Consider the following 13,704-nt stretch of genomic DNA (forward strand, 5'->3'; position numbering starts at 1 on the left):
ATTTTTTGCAATATAAGAGTAGCTATAGTGCAGTGCAAGAAGTCTACTGAAAAGTTGATAGGGCTGAAAATATTACTGGACATAGAGATGAAAAGTGATGGAGAGACACAGACTCTGTGAATGTTGCAAACACATTTGACACAGTACCCTCTGTTTCCGCCAGGTACAATGTTCTCCTTTCCCATAGATCCCTGCTACTATTGGGGGAAATGGGTATGGTGGAAACCAGATGGATATTGCTGCTATATGACCTTGTGCTTAGTTAAGCATGTGTTGTACCATGAACATCTGGGAGGAGTGACAAAGGTCTGGATTCCAAGGCCACACGTGAATAGAGAGAGTCATTTAAGGAGTGTAGTCGGCTTGTCGACCAGAGGGGGGATTGAAGAGGGAGACCCAAATGTGGCCCTCATCAACCCAGCGACATAGAAACGAGAGGTGCTCATCGCTTATGGGCCCTTTCTCCTTATCATTGATATATCACAAATATAAGAAGTGCTACTCACTCAGACAATAATTCAGACCATACCCAGATGATAGTATTGAAGAGAAACAGCTGTCATTGATCGAACAAGTCAATTGACCACAACCTTGAAAAGAGCTGATCACGTGATGGCTGACATCATAACGTAGATACATTAGACATGAAGCACATAGACATCACTGCACAAAGTTATGCAGACATTTAGATTTGTTGCCAGTAGACACGAAGCAGATGCTTATGACTCACATAATTAGAGGACTGACACACTACACATTTCTCTATGCGGAAACAGCAAGACGCATAAGGATACATATGAACTGCTTAACTACAACTAACATGGGCGGCCATGCGAATAAAGATGGAAGCCATAGGTACATTGGAGTGAATGAGAAGAGCAAGACGAACTTCAGAATACAGGGAAAGGCTAACAGTATGATCCCGCTGAAGCATGCAAACCAGGCTTCCAGGGCAGACACCATGCACAGCCTTGCCAAGAACAAGTGGGGAAAGAAAGTTTCAAGTTAACAGGAGAGATAGAACTACTGTGCGGAATATAAGCCTAAAATCCACATAATAGCAAGCAAGAGAGTTCCACGAGGTTGTCCCTACACACGTTACCTTGACTTTAAGGTATTTGTAAGGTGCTGCCAAAGTGGCCCGGAGGCATACGGGCACCGAAGGAGCTGAAAACATGGCACTATGTCTGAACATCGGCTAGCCCTAACACAGGGAAATAAGCTGTTTCTTAAAACACTCCAGCGATAGGAAACCTCTTAATTCAATGCAGGGCATTCCACTTGAGGGGAGCAGCTACCCAGAAGGCACCTTTTTTAACTAATTTAAGCATGGCTTTCAGTAAATGCAACAATTTCAGGCTGCTTGAGCTCAGCGTGCGTGGTTCTGATTTGTGTTTTAGACTGCAGGCTATATATGCAGGAATAATCCCTGCCAAGGCTTTATAGGTAATCGTCAATAATTTGAAATTGATCCTAGCTACAATGGGTGGGCAATGCAGACTTCTCTGCACCTCCAAATCATGCTTACTCTTCCGCATCCCCATAATCACTCTAATAGTGCTGTTTTGCTCTACTTCGAGTTTAGCAAATTCTCCTTTACCAATACCCACTAATAGGGAACTACAGTGATTTATTTTAAATGAGATAATGGCCAAGGCAATTGTTTTGCAGCCCTTTTGAGAAAGAAATGGGCGAATATGCGAAAGTAGTCTTAAGTAATATGCTGACACTGAAACAAGGCTATTAACCTGTGATGTCATGCTGAGTGTCTGATCAAATACAACACCCAGTATTTTTATTTTTATCCTTTAGTGGGAATATCGTGTTTAGCTATACGGAATGTTTCATATTCCGCATTAAGCTTAAGTAGTCTAGGCCTAGAACCCACGATCATGAGTTCAGTTTTTTCGTGGTTCAAGGTCAACCCGCACGTATCCAACCACTCTTGTATCAGTTCATAGGTTTCAGTGACCATGATGGAATCTTTCTCATGGTTGCCTGACAGCGGGATAAGGCATTGAGAATCATCAGCATAGTTTGAGAAACAAATGCTTTTTTGCCCTAGTAGCTGAAAAAGTGGAGCCGTGAAAATGTTATATAGAACCAGGGATAACAAAGACCCTTGCGGAACGCCATAGCACAGCGGGCTGGATCAGCTTCTACTTGCCTAATGCATACCCGCATTGTTCTGTTACTTAAAAAAGACTGCATGCACCCCCGCACCTGATCACAAGTTAGACACCTCCGGTAATCTGGTCAAAGTAGAAGGTGGTGCACTAAATCAAATGCATATGATAGGTCAAGTGACGTAAGCAGCATGGTTTTCCATTCGTTGATATTAGACATCATGACCCGAATCTACGATACAGAGCCTATTAATTCGAGACAGAGAAGGTTGTTCCGATCGAACCACAGGCAGGAAGATACAAACGAAATGCAGGTTCAAAGTTGAATTTTCTGTCTCAGGGCATGGGAGATCGGAGATGGTAACTTATTGGAACATGTAGCACCTTCGGAGTTGTTCCCACTACCTTGAATAGTTGCACCTTCCACGATAAGCATACACTATGTTGCACCAGCAAATCATCTTTCTACTTACCTGTAACTTTGCGTTTATGTCACATAGAGGTGGTCACAGGAGAAGCCATCAGATATGACTTACCCAATGATCATACTAATCTCTTATAGAATGCATACATAGTTCGCCTCACTAACCAATTCCTTCCCCTGTTAGTTTTTTTGAAAGTAACTTTGTTTTTGTGATGTCAGAGGTTAACAAAACAGAACGACATGCACCTGTAGAGCAAGAAAACTTGGATAATTTTGCGTTGTTCATGTTCCAATCCCTGTCATTTGAATTGTTAATAAAGACAGTGAACTTTGTCCTATGACTCGGTCTTCCTTTCTTGGGGGAGCGGATTTCCAGGGTCCAGTTTCTCTTGCACGCAAACGGGGAGACTGATAATAGTTCTGTTGCAACTCTATTACAATCTGTTACCATTAAACAAAGATAAAAACTAAGGACAACCCTGGCGTGATGTTTTGCACTGAAGGGAAAAATAACTATTGAATCCCTCCAGTAAACCAGGGGAAAATAATCTGGGTTCAGTTAGACGCAGGGAGCAGGGGCTCTGTGGTGCAAACTACAGTTCTCCCTACAAATTGGAAAACTATAGGACAAAAGAAATATAGGCTGTATTCACGCACAGGCAGAGGGGCATCCATTTACTAAGCTTAACATCACCATTTTGGAAAAGACAATATTGATATTAGTGACAGTAATACATGACCTTCACCAAATAAATCACAAAATGCCCCTGCGAGAACTAGAGGCTCTCATTTTGCCCAAAGACCGGGATTGAGACAATCCGTTTCAATGATTTCCACCACTGTTGCAATAATTATGTATTCAATTTCCTACGTTCACAAAAACAACTTTTCTACAAATTGCAGAAACATGATCAAAATCAATGTATAAAGCAATGAGGCAGTGCTTTAGTAACATGGGTTTGATGCGTGCCTATGCATTTCGGATCACTTCCATCCTCAGGGCCAAATCCTATGTAGGGCATACCCAAATAACACATACAAATATTTAACATAAATAATCAATCACAATGTCGTGTGTGGTAAATATAAATATGGCATGACAAGAAACAAATAAACAAAATATGGCATTTCACCAAACACAATAAATAATGTAAATAAATACTGATGTTTCACCAAACACAGTGGAGGAAATGGGAATAAACACAAACATAGGTTAGAGATGTCACAAGTATAAACACATCTGAGATACATATCATATAATTCGAGGTCAATGCTACCTTAGCCACCACTGCTGTGTTAAACTGAAAAACAAACAAAGAATAAAACACAATGGTATCACAATCCATGATTTCCTCTAGATCTAAGACTTCTCACCTGTGTCTCTCATCAATCCCCACATACAGGGACACCTGTAGAACGTTTGAGCTGCATCTAGTAAAATATATAACGCCGAACATGTACGTTCAAATTAGGCTCACTACACATACTAAAAATCTTAGGGCCTCATTACGAGGTGGGCAGTAAGGGATTACCAGCACCAGCAAGGGCACCGGTGCCAGTAATCCCATACCACCCTACTACGAGTTCCCTTTGCGGGTCCTTCCTTAACGCCTGGTCTTAGCAGGCGTTAAGGAGGGGACCCGCAAAGGGATACCGGGGTCAATAACGGTACCGCAATTTGCGGTACCGTTGTTGCCGCCTTCCCCCTTCCCATTGAGCCCTATGGGGGCTCAAATGGGAATGGGGAATGGCTCTGGTGAATGGGTAATTACCGGTCCCGCCGACCTCGGAATGAACCGGTACTTGCTCCATCCACCAGACCGGAGTCGGAACGATTTTGGAGGCAGCCATGGCGCAGCGCCATGGCTACCTGCAACCTCGTAATGAGGCCCTTAGTGTTAATGGAATAGTGCTATTCTTAGAAGCTGTTAGCTTAACAATAATGCTGGCCATCCGCTCCACAAAGATGTAAAACCATGACTGATGCCGTGCTCATCAGTAAATCAGCATCGGGTCCCCCTGACGTCATGTGCAGCATAAAACGATGACTTCACGAGGACTGGGGTCAGAGCGCTGTGTACAAGGTAAACAATATGGTTAAAGGAGAAATGTAAACATTTTAGAATACACAGCATATGTGCTCATGTAGGAGGAACACGCCATAAAGTTTAGAATTGGGGCTAATGATAGCCTCTTGCTTGATCATTGGTGAAGTAAAATGCATTGGGAAACAATACAACGTGAAAAGATGTAAGTATATAGTTAATGAACAAAACCGTCACATCGAGCTGAGACCATTGTGAGAATCCCATGGCTTAAAGAATACCAATAATGTAACTGTTCTTCACATATGAATGGTAATCCCAGTCCTTGTGCATGCAGTTCTGCGCTGCGTTCCAAGGTATGCATACTATTATGAAACTAACATTGTGGAATCAAAGATGTCAAACAGTATATTTGGAGAATAAAGAAACTCAACATAGGTTGTAACCTGTGTTGAACCCACATCCAAGGATACAAAACTACATTACTTCAAAGGTAGAAAAATCCACAGCTGGACAATTTTGTGAGTACTACTCAACACTCATGAAAATCAATATTGTGTATCTGTATCACAGGAAGCACAAAAAATCTATTTCCTCATTGATCCCGTGGGAAGCCATTGAGTCCAACCTCTTTATCCAGTAAGTTTCGTGTTGATTGAGTCATCTGGATACATTTTCATGTGGTCCTCTTCTTGTCAACATTTCAAACATTTGAAAGCGAATTTGTGGAATATTTTAGTAATACCTGACCTTCCAACCTCAATGATTCTGGATGGTGATGCCCCTCATTTTGATTAATGGGTATTTAGAGTGGCATAATTGAAAATTAAATTGCTCAAACACTTTGCTAAAAAAAAGATAAAAATACCTCTTTCTTATTTGCCCCAAGATTTCTGAGTTGAAGAAGGGCATTTTTTGAAGGTCCAGTATGGAACTGGGAAACCTATGAACTTTCTATGAATGCGGGGAAGGCTGATGGTTTAGAATGGGGAAAAGAACCTGAAGCAGGAGGTCAGATTTTAGGGTAAGGTTATGTGATGAATCTTGCGGAGTCCTCACAACGACCCTACCTAAAGTGTAGCAGCTGCCTGGCCGAGGTGGCCAGGGGAAGGCAGCTGCTACCTGATCCTGACCCTTGAGATGGCATTAGCTGGGAGGATTACTTGCGAGGAGAAGGGCCCCAGGGGAGCGGGAGGACTCACATGGGTGAGACGCAGTATTTGTCTTCCTCAAAGGAAGACATGTCAGTGATGCCAGAATATGTAATGCCTTGTTGTTGGTGGGAGTTTTCATTCCCAAAACTAAGAACCTCATTAGGAGGCTGGAGGTAGCAGGTATTTTATTTTCCTGCGCCCAGGAATGGGCAATTACTGGGTCATTATTGCCTTGCCTGACACTGTAATTGCCCATTCCTGGGCGACGGAAAAATATTCTTCCCCATAGGGCTCAATGGGAATGGGGAAGCCAGTTGCACCGGCACTGTTATAAATGGTGCCAGGGCATCTGACTTGCTGTGCTTGCGGGTGTTACTCTTCCCGCCAGGTCATACCTGACGGGCAGAAAGGCACCCGTGAGCACAACTTGTAGTTTGCCGGTACTGTAGTTCCCAGACCGGCAAACTTATAATGAGGCCCTAAGTGTCTTTATGCTGGTGAAGACTGTGTTAATCAATCACTTATTGGGAGTAAAAAAAAAATATGTGGGTGAAAGTCACTGTGATCAATAGAGGAATGTTAAATGCGAATCTCAAACCATTAACATCTTAGATTCTGAAAGCTTTCATTCCTCTATAAATCATAACCAAGTCCTTACAAAACTAGAAAATTAGAAGATGCAATTAAGAATAGAAATGAAATTGTTACATTTGGAAACAACATTCAGAATAGAAAGAGTAATTTGCACATTAGGGACTTCATGTCCCATAATTCCTAAAGTACTGGGACGAAGAAGACGGATGCACAGGAACGGGTCTTCAAGTTACGGGCTAATAGTGCTAATGACCTGCACCTGAGGGAGCCTACGAAGTATAAAAGTCCCCCTCAGTTACAGGCCATTGAGAGAAGTAGTGGGTGGTGTAGTGATCACAGTAACTCCACGTTGCAGTTGAAGCAGATGTTGGCGGAGAGAAGCGATGCAGGAGCCACCGTTGTTTGACGAACGGATGCCGGTTCTGGGAGGTTCGCTACCTTCAAAGACCTTGAATGCAGAGGTTGCACAGTGGAAAGCGTTGTGTTTGAAAGCTGTCCCCTTGAAGACAGTGATTGCAGTGGTTGTGCGGCAGAAAGCATTAAACCCTAAAGCTTTCCCCTTTCTAAGGTGGACTCTGGTGGCAGGCGAGCACTAGAGAACCCAAGGAGTTTGCTGGCCCAAACGAAACAGAAGAAGCTGAAGATCAGAAGGCAGCCGAGCGAGCAGACGTGTATGGGTATCCACTGAGTTCACTAGTGTTGTGTGACCCCAGAACGCTCTGTGATCATCTGCTGGCCCTGTCTAAACATTTTGAATACCAAACTGATGTAAAGAAAGTGAAGTGGCAGAATAATAATAATTTCGACTATCGAACTGATGTAAAGAAAGTGAAGTGGCATAACAATAATCACTTTGAATACCAAACTGATACTTATTAACACAGGTGGCAGAATCATACGTTCTTCGGAACAAACAAGTTAGAGCTCGCTGTCTACGGGGTCTATGCCTCCCACGTCTCCCATCATTCAGTGTCTGTTGAACTGCAGGAACTTTGTGGCTTATATCGGCCTGGTTGTGTGGGCGTGTGCGAACACTAAATTTTTATCAGCTGTTCCCAGTGCTACAACCAGCATCCCCTGTTACCAAGTGACACTTGTGTATATGCCCCAGCCCCAGCCAATCCACAGGCACTTCCCTACATCCAGCCTGGGCAAAGCCCAGACAAAGTCAGGAAAAGTCAAGACCTCGATGTCTGCAGGGTCTGCACCTCATGCATCTCCCATCATTCATCATTTGTTGGACCACAGGAATTTTGTGGCTTTCATCTGCCTGGCTGTGAAGGAGTGTGCGAACGCTCCATTTTTAACAGCTGTACAGCCACACAACTATCATGTTGCTTTGCCCGCCCGCTCCCCAATGCTACAACCTGCATCCCCTGTTGCCAATTGACGCTTGTGTCTACGCCCCCAGCCAATCCAGGGGCACTGCCTTCTTCATAACATCCGGCCTGGGCTAAGCCCAGGCGAAGTCAGGAAAAGTCAAGAACTTGATGTCTGCAGCTCTGTGGAAGTTAGTGCCCCAATGCCCGGACTACCATTATCTCTAGATACCTGTCTGTCTGACACCCTAATGCAGGTACTGACTATCTCACCTGGTCTCCCATTACTGGGAATGCCCAGCTCGTTCATCAACTGGTTACCTTTGCTCCACCTCTGTGCTTAGCTCACTATTTCTCCTTTTTGTCATATTTGTGGGCCCTTTGTACTCGTAGCCCAGAATGTCGTTGTGCTTTCCTGATACTCAGAACTTTGCTGACCTGATCTATCCATCCCGCAACATCGTTCCCATCAATCTAGGCTATGGAATGCTAAATCCCTTTGCAACAAATCTTCAGAAGTCTTAGATTAGTTTTTGCTCCAAAAACGGAGACTTGGATACCATCTATTAACACCACTTTAGCTGCCTCCTTTTCTACTTCTTTTACATCCTTTTGCCATACCCTACGTCTATCTGCATGCGGTGCTGGCGCAGGTATTGTATATCGCTTCTCTATTATACTTACTCCTACAACTTATACTCTTCCATCTTTTTCTTCCTTTTAATTTTCATATACGGTCTTCTCTAGGCCTTCTCCCATCTAATTTTTGTAAATGTATTGCCCATCTGGCCCGGACGGTTTATTTTGAGAGGACATTGATGATCTACTGTCTCATATTCTTTACCCTCTACAACTCCTCTGATATTTCTAGGAAACTTTATTCTCCATCTTTCGTCGACACACTTTACACTTCCATTATTTTCAATTCTTGATTCTCATTTTCTGGCTCCTCTTCTCACTCCTCTCTCTCTTGTTGCTGGTTCTTGCTTGAACCTTATATTTACCTCTTCTCATACATCTTCCATGTCCTCACTTCTAGCTTACCTTTCTGATCATCATATTCTCTCAGTTTCAATTCTTTGAAATCTGCTTTGTGCTGCTTTCCCCGCCTTTAACTCCTTTCTCATATTTCTGGCATAATGTACGCCATTTTAATACTCCGCTCTTTGTCTAATCTTCTACCTTACCCTCTCATTCATCCATGGCAACCCTGTCAGCTGGCTTAACTCTCTCTTCCTCACTTTCCTCCTCACTTCATACACTCTATCCTGCCTCTGCTTTCTATCCCTCACAAAGACCTCTTCAACTATGGCTTTCTCCTCAGCTACGCACCATGCAATGTGTTCTACAGCAATTAGAAAGACACTGGCTGAAGCTGAAACCTGTAGCTGACTATAGCTCTAATTCTTCCTATCATGCTCTCTACAACAATTACTATTACCTACATTCAGCTAAACAATCTTATTTTTCCAGACCTTTTTGCACACTCAGTCAACTCACCATATGCAACTTTTTCAAAGACTGTCTCGTCCTCTCTCTTCTCCTACTTCTGATTATTCAATCAACTCTTCTCTGTCAGCCTCTGACTTTGCTTCATACTTCATCTCTAAGGTGTCTTCTTTTCGCTATGCTTTTGAATCTTCTATCTTGCAGACAACTCCTTCTATCTCTACTTTATTTCCTAGGGAGATAATCACTTACTTTACTCCAATCTCCAATGAGGGGATCTCTCTCTTGCTGGCCCGGGCTCACCCAACCTCTTTCCCAATGGGCCCCAATCCATCAGCACTCATTCTTAAAGTCTACCCCCCCTTGTTTCTTACCTTACAACTTTGTTTAATTCATGTCTATCCACCTCAATCGTCCCTTCTTTTTTCAAACATGCCTCTAATCCCGATCTCAAAGAAACCTTCTGTTGATCCGTCCGTTGCTTCCAATTTCCATCCTATTTCACTCTTGCCTAACCTTTCTAAAATCCTGGAACAAATGGTCTATTCTGAAGTCTCTATCTATGTTTCTCATAATTCTATCCTTCCCTGTTTTCAATCAGGATTTCACCCCAGCTATTCCACTGAGATTGCCCTTCTTTCTGTCCTCGATTTGTTGCACTCTGCACGTCACTCTAAACACTGCTCTCTTCTTATTTTACTGGATCTTTCCACAGCTTTTGATACTGTCGATCACTCTCTTCTACTAACTGCCCTCTCCTCTTTTGGTTTTGCAGTGTGTGCCCTTTCTTTTTTCAAAACAAACCTGTCCCAGAGGACATTCTCAGTGTCGTGGTCCACAGCCTCATCTGACACTTCAACGCTCACATACAGTGTTCTACAAGGCTTGGTCCTTTATCCTTTCCTCTTTTCTCTCTATTCATCTCCACTTGCTGTTATTTCTTCCTTCGGTCTGTCACTTCTATGCTGATGATAGTCAGCTCTTTCTATCAATCCCGCTCTTCTCCTTAGACATCCATGATAAGCTCAGTTTGTGTCTTCTTGCCATCAACTCCTGGATGACGGCTCATTTTTTAGTGCTCAATGCTACTAAAACTGAGGTACTTTTCTATCCCGCTACCACTATTCCTCCTCCTTTTCTTCCCTCTTTTATATAATTTCCTTTGTCTCAGTTACCTACCTCTTTTACAGCTTGTAACTTGGCACTCTATCTAGATTTAGATCTATCTTTTAACCATCACATTTCCTTATCTTCAGGTATCAGTTGGTTTCATTTACACGACATTCAGAGAGCCCCCCTCTATCCTGACTTTTGAGGCCACTTTTGGTATCTTGCTTAATTTTCTCTCGGCTCTTTTACTGTTCACCTGCCTTCTTTGAGCTCCCCCTGACCTGTTTAGCTCCCCATAAATCTGTTTTAATGCCTCTATTTGGCTACTTTTCTTCTTAGTTCCTTGCGACTCTATCTCTTCTTCTCTTGCTAATCTCGGATGGCTTTCTTTCCATCATTGTCTAAAATGTAATGTCTTGTGCCAAGTTTTCAAATATCTCCATGGTCTTGCACCTGAAAATCTTTCTTCTCTTGTTACATATTATACACCCTCTAGCTCACTTCGTTCTTCTTCACATTTTCTTCTTGCTGTCCCTCGTCCTCCATGTGCTCAGTCTCGTTTTCGATAATTCTCCTTGCTTGCTCCTCTAAACTGGAATGCTCTTCTTCCCTCTCTTTGCTCTATATTTCTCTTTCTATATTACAGGTCTCACTGAGATCTCACCTATTCCGTTCTGGTTAGTAATGTTAAAATTCAAGTAAATACAGATGCTGTCTGTGCTTTCCTAATTTATTATAATTTTATTGTAGCATTTTGACCTCATGTACAGCGGTTTGGTGAAAACTGCTATATACAACTCAAATAAATACAAAAAATACAAATAAGACATCATTATCTTATAAAGGTCAGAATAATTGCAAAAGTCAAGAGAGGGCAATACCAATACAAGTTAATAAGAGCCAACATTATCAAAGCCAAGAGAGGGCAATTAAGAATCTAGTTGTTTGTAAACCCTATTGCCAGAGTGTGAAAGAAGCAATAGTTGGAACTGATCTAAACAAGCATTTTCTAAGCCAAAGAAGAGTGAGTTGGAGCAGAAGCCATTATTAACCTCTGGTTATTATAAGAGTGGGAATACAAGAGTGGCAGAAGAGCTGCCTTCCTGATAGAAAGTATTCAGGAAGAGAGGAACATAACCTGCATTGCACGTGACAATCACACATGTGTGACAAAAAGCACTAATGTGTTTTAGGTCTTCACAAAAGAAGTAGTCAAACTTAATGTTGTGGAAAAGCAAAAGGCATTACTAAGTTGTTTGTAGCAAACTTTACCACAGAAGTACTTGTAGTAGTTAGGAGTTTCATTGAGTCCTGGCAGGCGAGTATACCAGGGCAAGGGATTTTGTGGTAGTAGACCTGGCAGGTGAGTGGACCAGATAGAAGTAATTGAAGTACTGTGTTGTGGTTAAAAACTGTGAAAAAGAAGAAGTGGCAAGACCACTAAGATATATTGTGAACTGTTGTAGAATCATTCTGACAAAAGTATTTATGTTGATACAGATGAACTGTGGATGTATTATTATTTTCAAAGAAGAAGTTGTGTTCAACTCTCTGTCACAAGTGGCGAATCAAGCACAGAAGTGGCGCATGTGGCTGGCACACAGAGGAAGCGTGCACCAGCTTGCGCCAGCCGCGTGCGCCAAATCCCATTTTGACGCACCGGGTATTCATGGATTTAAACACCCATGACCAGCCGTGGTGCAGCATGGTGCAGCGACCCTGCAGCAGTGCCAGTTATGCCCCCAACCCCTCCCCGTGCACCAAAAACCTCTGCACAAATCCCCTACATGGCGCAAAGGCCAGTGGACCAGCATACAGCCCGCCAACAACGAAATCGCGCTAAAAACACCACTTAGCCCCTCGCAACAACCCAATCGTGTATAAAACTCCTCGCGCACCCCTACGAATACAGGTACCCCACTCGCGCCAGCACAATTGCATGTAAAGGTCCCTGTGCACCCCTCAGAATATGCATTCCCTGCTCGCGACAGGCCAATCGCGTGTCAAACTCCCCGTGCACCCCTCAGAATACGCGTACCCCACTCGTGCCAGGCCAATCATGTGGAAAACTCCCCGCACACCCCTCGGAATACGTGTACCATGCTCCAGGCCAATCACATGTAAAACTCCCTGCGCACCCCTCGGAATAAGCGTACCCCGCTTGGGCCAGGCCAATCGCGTGTAAAACTCCACACGCACCCCTCGGAATACGCGTACCCCGCTCCCTCCAGTCAAATAGCCGACTCATGGCCCCACGGCAACCTGCCAGCAGGCCCCGACACATTTCCCTCCATCCCACCCTCATTGACGGCAACCTGCCAGCAGGCCCCGATTCATGCTCCTCCCCCACCAGTGACGGGCACCTGCCAGCAGACCCCGATACATGTCCCTCCACGCCACCCCCATTGATGGCAACATGCCAGCAGGCCCCGACACATGTCCCTCCACCCCACCCCCATTGACGGCAACCTGCCAGCAGGCCCCGATTCATGTCCCCACCACCAGTGACGGGCACCTGCCAGCAGGCCCGACTCATGTCCACACCCCCATTGACGGCAACCTGCCAGCAGGCCCCGATTCATGCTCCTCCCCCACCAGTGACGGGCACCTGCCAGCAGACCCCGATACATGTCCCTCCACGCCACCCCCATTGATGGCAACATGCCAGCAGGCCCCGACACATGTCCCTCCACCCCACCCGCATTGACGGCAACCTGCCAGCAGGCCCCGATTCATGCCCCCCCCACGAGTGTCGGGCACCTGTCAGCAGATGCCGACACATATCCCTCCACCCAACCCCCATTGATGACAACCTGCTAACAGGCCCCAACACATGTCCCTCCACCTCACCCCCATTGACGGCAACCTACCAGCAGGCCCCGATTCATGTCCCCCCCCACCAGTGACGGGCACCTGCCACCAGATCCCGACACATGTCCCTCCACACCACTCCCATTGACGGCAACCTGCCAGTAGGCCCCGACACATGTCCCTCCACCGCAACATCATTGATGTCAACCTGCCAGCAGGCCCCCGATTCATGTCCCCCCCAGCAGTGACGGGCACCTGCCAGCAGGCCCCGACACATGTCCCTCCACCCCACCCCCATTGACGGCAACCTGCCAGCAGGCCCCGATTAATGTCCCCCCCACCAGTGACAGGCACCTGTCAGCAGCCCCTGACTCATGTCCCCACCCCCATTGACAGCAACCTGCCAGCAGGCCCCGACACATGTCCCTCCACCCCACCCCCATTGACGGCAACCTGCCAGCAGGCCCCAACACATGTCGCTCCACCATCCTGCCAGCAGGCCCCGACACATTTCCCTCCACCCCACCCCCATTGACGGAAACCTGCCAGCAGCCCCCAACACATGTCCCTTTGCCCCACCCCCATTGATGGCAACCTGCCAACAGGCACCGATTCATGTCCCCCCACCAGTGACGGGCACCTGCCAGCAGGCCCCGACTCATGTCCCCACCC

The sequence above is a fragment of the Ambystoma mexicanum genome, chromosome 6p (assembly GCF_040938575.1).
Source record: "Ambystoma mexicanum isolate Mex_15411 chromosome 6p, UKY_AmexF1_1, whole genome shotgun sequence".
NCBI lineage: Eukaryota > Metazoa > Chordata > Amphibia > Caudata > Ambystomatidae > Ambystoma > Ambystoma mexicanum.